Genomic DNA, 9591 nt, shown 5'->3' with positions numbered 1-9591 from the left:
TGAAGGTAATCAAAATATGTAATGACATATTAAGAGGATGACCTTTATCTATGATAGTAAATTGTGGAATTAATCTTTATGTATAAAATCATTAACAAGGAATATTTTAGTTTGCGATTGCAAAAAAAAATGAAGATAATCTTAAATTGAGATATTAAATTCTGGCTATAATCGTAATATTTATCAGTAAATTATAAATACATTAATAATTAGTGATGGAGAAACTGTATAGATAACCTTCATCTGTGACAGTGAATTAAAGAGTTATTCATAATTCGATAGTAAATTATAAACATAATAACCTGTGATAGAACTGTGAAAATTATCTTAATCTGAAGTTTGTGACAGAGAACATAAAGATGTCACTAAACTAATAAATAATTTCAAGTTACTGTATGAAAGTTGTTGAATGGGAATAAGTTCAAATTACGTAACATGAGGTGTTGATTGAGTTATATTCTGAAGTTATGATATTGAAACTGCAGTTAATGATGTTTACTTTTCAGCAATAATAGAGCAGAATTATTATTAAAATGCTTTAGGAAGTGGTGTAAATCGCGAATACACAGTAGTATATATATCTATATATTCAACATAAACACAGACTATGCATTAGGGAGCTTTCACAGCTTGCACGCAGTGAAACTATAAGTTTAGATAACAGGAGTTAAAATTCGACCTCACAGCTGTGCTTAGATCACTGAAACTTCCCCATAATCAAGTTACCGATCTAAAAGCTCTTGATAGATTGCCTACTTATTATAGTAAAGCTGGCATATATCCTTTACAGGATGACAACTTCATTACATTTCACCAATGAAGTACTCGTTATGCGATACTTCTGCTTTGTTTAGCCCTCCTATATTTGGTTGTCCTAGTGTTAATTAATAGGCCCCATTCTTCGCTTTGTGTAGATGATTCTCCATGTTTCTGTCAGTCTCTAGAGCTCTATCTAGTGAGGAATGAACAAGCATGTCAACTCGGGAGTCATATGTAAAGAGACTTATCTTTTAAAGTGAGCGACAGAGGACTAGGTAGATGACTCGAAAATAATTAATGAGATCAAGTCAAGAATATCATGCAAATTACAGTCGATTAGCCCGTCTGACTTTTATATACTATTGACTTAAAACTAACTTAAAAACACACTAAACTTCTTCATATTCAGTTACGATATTAAAGCATCTGAAATAGGAAAAAAAGGCTTTCACTATACAAATGTATTTACTCTAATTTTATGAATTCGGGATTATTTACTTTAAGGCTCTCGGATCAAAGTATCACCATTGCAACAACCATATTGTAACTTTTTTCACATTTAAACTTCTAAACTTCTATCAAATATTTATAAAACTTAGTCAGAAACGAGTCAACCATAAATATATTTCTATTTAACCTACAATGAAAATGTATTCAAGAAATACACTAATACAAACTTTAATAAAATCAAAACCTAAATTATTCACTTTGTTTCGTTTTTCTTTTTATCGATCGAAAGTTTTTCTTGCATGAGCAAAATCGTCAGGCGAAAAAGAAAAAATATCTTTTAAGAGGTATCCAGTTTCTTCAATGCCTAAGATGGAGTGATTTTGAGCTTTTTTAGCGTGTGTTCCTTTGAATAAATAATATAATCTGAGTATGAACTCTTTGATAGAGGGCTCACTAGGTGTATTTCCAATTTCTCTTTGTTCGTAAATGTTTTCTATTTCGTCTGCCGTAACCTTCATTAACATCTATCATTTAACATTTATTGATATCTTACCTTTTTATTTCCATCATATTAATACAGTGGCCCAGTTACATCACATTATATAGATAATCTGTACAAATTATGGTGCGCAGAAATTTGCAAAGAAAACGTGTGTTTTATAATTTAAATTTCTTATGAAGCCTATGGCACACCTTCTTTATTTCATTACACTCAATATACTTATTTAGAATCACGACTATTTTTTACACATACTTTGTCAATAATGACATTGTGAAGGTCTTGTACTGTGTTGGCTTATAGGAATGAAATACGGACGATTTTTATATACGTTTTAAATAGTCGATTATTTTTTTAATACAAAAACTTCAGTGAAGACATTCGTTTTGTAAACGTTAATGTAAAAAAACATCAGTGTTCCATTACTGTACACCATTACAGTGCAAGACTCTTCACAAGGTCATTATTGACAACGTACGTGTAAAAATATATAGTCATTTGAGCATCTAAACAAGTATATGAAAATTGTCTATATTTCTTTCTTGGAAGCCAACACATTACAAGATCCTTCACAATGTCATTACTGACAATGTATGTGTAGCAACAAACAGTCCAGCATTTAAACAAGTATGTAAAAAACATCCGTGTTCCATTACTGTACACCATTACAGTGCAAGAATCTTCACGATGTCATTATTGACAAAGTATGTGTAAAATAAAAGTCGAAGGCCTAAACAAGTATATATAAATTGTCAGTGTTCAAGAGCAAGACCCTTCACAATGTCTTTATTGATAACGCATATGAAAACAACAACATAAACAGACAGTAGAATATTTTAAAAAGTGTATAAAAATTGCTTGTATTTAACTCCTTTACGCCAACACAGTGCAAAACCCTTCACGCTATTACTATTGACAACGAATATGTTTAAGTCGAGCATCTAAACAAGTATACAAAAATCGTCCGTTTATGCACACCAGCACTGTGCAAGACCTTTCACAACGTCGTTATTGACAACGTCTACAGACTTTTGATTAGTTCTCTCAATATGTCGATATTACGGTTACTTTCAAATGTCTTTCTGCTTCGAGTAATGTCTATATTATATAAAACACTAATATTGGGTTTCTTGTCACTGGTGAAATAGATAAGAAAGGAAATGCGCACTCATTATACGTTTCATTTAATGTAATGCTGGCAAACTGCGTGAATAGATTTTCCTCGTAGCTTCAATAAAAATTTCATGAACTTCTAGTTTGCATCTCCTGCTATAATTCCGAACCCAAAATTACTTTTTGCAATTGATTAAAAGACGTGTAAAATCGATACTTTGATATAGTTTATCTTTATTAATGGTGGAGAAAAACTATGTTCCATTGTTCAAAGCGTCAACTCAAGCAGTAAAAGTAAACATAATCAAGTTTCTTGTACAAATTTAACGAAATCGTACTACTACTGCGTTTTTACGTATATTTTGGCGTGGCAATCAACCACGTGTGGCAGATAATTGAAAGTAATGCAAATAAACTTTATACAATTTACTATGTACACTTACGTAGAGAAATGTGTAATATTCCAAGCAACTAGTCTTAATTCTTTATAATTAAATAAACAAACGAAAAATATCCTTTAGTTGTTAAATTTGCACGATGGTTTATCTGTTAACTTTATATTTTACACATACACATGAAGTTCTATACAATTTTTAATTATAAAGTGTATCAAAAACGTTCCCCCGTGCTTCAGTGACCAGTATGAGGGCTTGTAACTCTAAATATCGGCATTCGATACCCGCAATAAGCTCAATATTGATATCGCATTGTGTAGCTATGCGCTTAAACGAAAGTAATAAAGAAATAACAATAAACAGGAAACGGAGTAACCAAAGGGTAGAGTTGGCAGTTACCCATAAGCCTACGGTGTCAAGGTGCCCATATCGGACAATGGTTGTGCTTTTTTTTTATTAAAACCATTTTCAGAAAAAGAATTAAGTTGGAAAGGGCAGTGTTTATAAATCATTATATTTGGAAAAATGGAAAAACGAGAGTTTAGTGGAAATTGTTATTTACAAGCCTACTGTAATCGTAATTCAGTTGAGTCACACCCCCCTGAAGAAGGGCCTACTGTAGTCGTAATTCAGTTTAGTCACCCCCCCCCCCCCTGAAGAAGGGCCTACTGTAGTCGTAATTCCTGCGACCCCTGAAATTCAGTTTATATCTTAAATGGCGTTGTTGTCAATAAATCCGACACATGTGTAGGTATTTGATATTTTCAACTTGAGCGGCACTTCAGGCGACACATGGACTAAACAGACAGGCTAGAGATTCCTACTGCTAATGAAACTACTTTTAACCGAAAACTGGAATAAGTGACACAGTTATACTGAACCCATAGCTGAAAGTACAGAGAGTGTTCATCAGCATATCGCGACTCAAACTGTGGACTTTCTAATCTACATTTCGACACTTTAACAAACAGACCACAACCGGTTATATTTGTTTCAACTTATGACATCAGTTTGTGGTAAAAAGAGTAGACGCTTGTAGTGATTAACTATTTTACTTTTAGTTTGTTATGAGTGTAAAAACACTGTTTAGTTTCATGCCATTGATATGTTATTTCTCAAAGTGAACATGTTTAGATTAAGTCACGGTCTTTGAGTAATATCTGGGAAGCTTAGTCTCGAAATTTGCTCTTTCTTAAAAAAAAACTTAAATGAAAGTCACAAATGTTCCAGGAAAGAATGAGTGTTTGGTAAAAGACAGTGCCATATTGAACTATTTGTTTTCCTTTTTAAAGAAGGTATAAGTAAAATAATTCATTAAACATTCTATAAGTAAAATGACTTGTCTACAGGAAACTTACATCCGTCTTTGGGTAAAGCGTTTTACAACACAACTAGCACTGGCAAGCCTTAATGTTTCGAATTCTTATCATAAAGACGTTTTTAATGGAGAGAGAGATGAAGATAACTTGCTATTTAAGTTTAATGCTAAGATCAAACATTGTGACTTTTATCACTGTTTCTCTTATGAAACCTGTGCTTCATAACACTGGGATAGAACATATTTTATAAAGCTACGTCCAAGATATCCAGGACTGGAATTCAAGTAGCTAGCTCTGCCTGGTAGCCATTATTTCAAACTCAAAATTAGAGAACAATTCAATTACATGTAGACTTTACTTTTTAATACTTTGTGATGTGTACTTATAATTCTAAAAATACATTTGGCTATGATAAAGATAGAATTATTATTAAATATTGGTCAAACATAATAATTTACAAATGAATTTATAAAATCGTTTAGACAGTACCAATTCAGTTAAGTATATATATTTTTTCTGTTACTCTTTATCATACTTCGAGATCTACTAAGCTATAACCTGGGATTATATCAGTACTATCCTATACTTGAAGCGGAATGTTAGCATCATTAAGTAAATACATTTTATTGGAAAATGAAAAGAAATGAAATATTCTATAAGTTTCATTATGATAAGGAAAATGATCTCGTAGAGATTTAATTGGATCGGCTGCATGCTGCACAGAAATGTAACAATATACATAAATTTTGAATATGTTTTGTATCCTTACTACAATTCAGATGCAAGGATTACAATTGTTTGCATTTAAATTGTTGTTGACTTTACACTTTTCATTTAATGGATTAATTTTACGCTTACATTATGATTTTGATATCTGTGACATATATATATATATAACTGAACTTCTAATTAAGATATTCACATATTTGAGCATATGTTTATCTAAAGAATAAAAATATAAACTTTAGAAGAGTTACACTGTGCTATGGCTGATCCGCTATTTATCCCAGGCGATGATTTAAAACAAAAACATTTCCTGTATATGGGAAACAGAAAAAAAATGTGTTTAGCTAAAAAGACGACCTTAGATACATTAATATTTATTAATATATTTTGTGTCTGTCTGTGTTATCCTCAAGTGACGTATTAGGGGCTCACGTGACGTTCATGTTGCATTTTACGTACTTCAACAGAATTTCAAAAAGCTATGCTGACACAATCCTTTAATGTCAGTATAGCTTTCTTTATGATTCTCTCATAAAGAATTTAGAGAATCTTATGCAAATATACAATAAGTAATTATGATCTACTTATGTAACCAAATATAGAAAAGCTTTGTTGAACAGTCTCCAGTTACAGTGATTCGTCAATATACATAATTTAAGAAGTTTTCTGAAAGGAGTATTCACAGACATTGGGATCTTGACTAAGATGTAGCCGTTTCATGTACTATATTTAAAAATAAAATATATTTTTCTTCGTCTATGGATTTTCTGCTGCAAGCGCGCCTGATGACCAATTATAGGAAATTATAATTACTTGGTTGCTTATGTTTGTATTTTATTTCTAATAACGTTGACCACAAGTAATGGAGCTTTACAGTTTATTTGTTTGTTTTAGAGTAACGCCACAATGGGCTCTCTGCTGTGTTCACCGTGGGAAATCGAACCTCGAATTTTAGCGCTGCAAGCCCATAAACTTACCGCTGTCTCACCGGATGACGGATCTTTAAGGAGATGTGATGAGCTTATATAAAAACAATGTTGCATCGTTATTAATGAAATTCCTGTTGCTAGTTATTGGTGACAAATGATGTATATTTTAAATAAATGTACTAATAGTTAACCATAATGAAGAATGCTACTAAATCAGTGAGTAATCAGTAGAGCAGCAGCGAGTGCTTTCATGTTAAAACTGGAGGGGCATTCAGTAGAGCGCATAACTCCGCCACGCAGCGTAGATCATATTCAGCTCTCAAAAAAATACGAAAATGTGTTCGTATGTCCGTCGTTATAAACGGAAACAGATCGATTTTGGCACGACAATGAGGAATAATATTCTACATATGTCTACCAACTTTCACCAAAATCCAATCATTTTTTACTAAATCATACAGTAAAAATAGTGTGACAAATCGATCCCATGTTAACAGATAGATATGTTTTGGATTTACGTGACCTTTTGACCTTCCAAAACTAAAAACTTCTCATTTAGATCATAGTCCAAATGTATACCAAATTTCGTCCAAATCTATTCAACCGTTTATGAGAAATCCTGCTGAAAAATACACAAACACAGGGGTGAAAACATAACCTCCGCCATCGCATTTTGTTTTTGTTTCTTCTGAAGGAATGTTAACGTGCTAACTGATGAATTAAAAATGCCGTTTTAGGAGACATTTAATGTTACATGTATTTATCAGAAGGTTTCGATGCAAAGTCACTTAAGTGAATTTTCATCTTGCAAAAACGTAATGAATTTCAATGCAAAAAGGCTGCTGTCCACATAGAGTGCATCTATTTGAATTTCGAAGGTTATTAATATACCAATATAGACAGAATGATCCACTAAGTTATATTGGTTTCGGTTTTACTCCTAGTGCATGCTGGACAAATATTCATTATCTTATGAATTCTTTATATCATTGTTATTAAGTTCAGAGTTTTAATGAACCAATAATAAGAATTTATTTTAAAGCCTCTATTATTGACAGAATGTTCTTTAAATCAGCTGTAACTTCACGAGCATGCATTGCATAAACAAATTTTCATTTTTTAAGGTTCGTTTAAGATGATAGGTTGATTCACAAGTTCATCATTTCTATTTGTAACATTTTTTTCTGGAACAGATTAACTAATGTACACGTGGAATTCAGGACTAACCTAATCTAAGGAATCTTTCTTATGTCACGTTATGGTAACTACCTTATTTACGGTATTGTCAGATACGTTATTAATGGTCTTTCCACGTGACAACATTCAAGATATATAGCGAGCTCCCTTAATTGATGTAGTTTGTCTTCCATATAGATAACTGGATTGAAAGGTTATCATGTCGTAATAGGCAAACGTGTGTAGCGGTATATATAATCATCATATAACGTTATATGTGTAAAATTTTGATCTTTGGCAGTTTAAATAATTTCTCGTTATGGTGTAATTGTCAACTTTTAGTTGTCGTTTCTATGACTCTCTTAAGATCGGTAGTTCTACATCCAAATACATGAACGTCGAGATTTATTTATTTTTAATATTTTTAGAAGTTAAACACTAGAACTTTAAAACAATCACATATATACCGTTCGAGTAATGCTTGCTATTGTATGCTACAGTTAATCGTTTCTAGACAAAGGAAAACCTCAAAAGTTTTCTGCAACAGATACACTGATAGAAACACTAGTCACTTTGTTTTTTCGTCCACTGATCACATAATCTACGAGCCACACAGATTGATTGGTCGATACCATTTGGGTTGGTAAAACAAAAATTGTATCATTATATTTTTCTTGTTAATTGGAAGTTAATTTGGCATGATAATATTTGAAAATGGACAGCTTTGATTGAAAAAAACAATAACATTTCAGTATTAAATGTTTCTCTAATATATGACATGGCTCTATGAGGGGTTCTTTGTGCATGATCTACAATAATCTCCTTATTTGTTTAAAATAACTATTAAATCTTACGTATCACTAACTATTTAGTGACATTGCTAAACATTCTGACATGTATAAACAATGTTTAATGATTGCTTACTGCCTTTTACATCGTGTAGTATGATCCTGCACGACAAGAGCTAAAAGCGAGCAACTGTATCTCTATTGTTGTGAGGCTGTTATTGAGTTGTCTTAAATATTAGCATAACATTTGCTACTTCTTTCTTTGGGACTGGAGTGGAATATAAAGGATTTCTGTATTTTCTCTCTAGTTGTCAACCATAAAGTAATATGACATAGGGTAGTGTTCAGTTCTTGGAAGCTCCAGTCTATTACTTGTGTTCTATATATTTAGCCATATATTCAAACACATACACATTCACACTTACATAAAGACTAAATTTGAAATTTCTACTATGTTTCTGTTGTTTTTTTTACGGTTAAAAGTTTTTCGCAGGATCTTTGCTGATCTTGCTGATGCTTTGGTGTCATTATTTTCAAATGAAGGCTCAAATTGTGAGGTATTCATGTTGTTCTTCATGTCTATAAAGATGGTTCAATCAAAATCACCGAGTGAGAGATGATTATAGATTAGATAACGCAACTCAGTTTACAAACGTCACACATGGGCATAACATTCTTCAATGGAAAAAGTTCCTTTCAAGTAAAAAAATAAGAGAAATCTCATTACCTAAATAGTGAATGAATGAATGAAGGAATCCAAAATACGAAAAAAAAAGCTGAAGAAAACCTTGTTTGCTGCCTGCGAACGTGTCTACAATAAAATGACTAAAGATGGCAGTGAAGAAGCATCTGAACTTCAATCCACACATAAAGAGACTGATACCCGAATGATGCTTCTCGCTGCCTATGTTTCCAAATCAGAGTTTGGAACAGTTGTCATTGTATCATAGGACACCATGTTTTCCCGTTGTGCTTGGGACTTAAATCACAAATATCTACTTTAGTGTGTAAAAAATGTGACACTAAGAATCGCACAAAATGTACTGACATTCAGAAGACTGCGGATGTTATCAAACCTGACACTTGTACATCACTACTTGCAATGCATTCACAAGTTGTCACACTCTAAGTGCTCTTGCCGGTGAAAGAATATTTAAAGTACTAAAGCTGATGTTAGCCGAGATACTTTTCAGATAACATTCGAAAAGTTTGGGCTAAAGTGAGAATTGACAAGACAGCTGGGGTGCGAGCTTGAATAATTCATCTGCTTCATATATAGATCCAAGGCTGGTGTAAGTAACACCAATCTAACCAGATAATGATTTTCTTTTATCCAAAAAAAGAGGAAGTGGGTTCTTATAAACTAACCCAATATGTACACTGAGTGGTCACAAGTAAATAGACACCTAATTTTTCGTCATTTAACTGATTTATGCT

This window comes from Limulus polyphemus, unplaced genomic scaffold (genome assembly GCF_000517525.1).
Source record: "Limulus polyphemus unplaced genomic scaffold, Limulus_polyphemus-2.1.2 Scaffold8, whole genome shotgun sequence".
Lineage (NCBI taxonomy): Eukaryota > Metazoa > Arthropoda > Merostomata > Xiphosura > Limulidae > Limulus > Limulus polyphemus.
The sequence above is the reverse complement of the archived record's forward strand: the minus strand, read 5'-3'. Positions refer to the sequence as shown.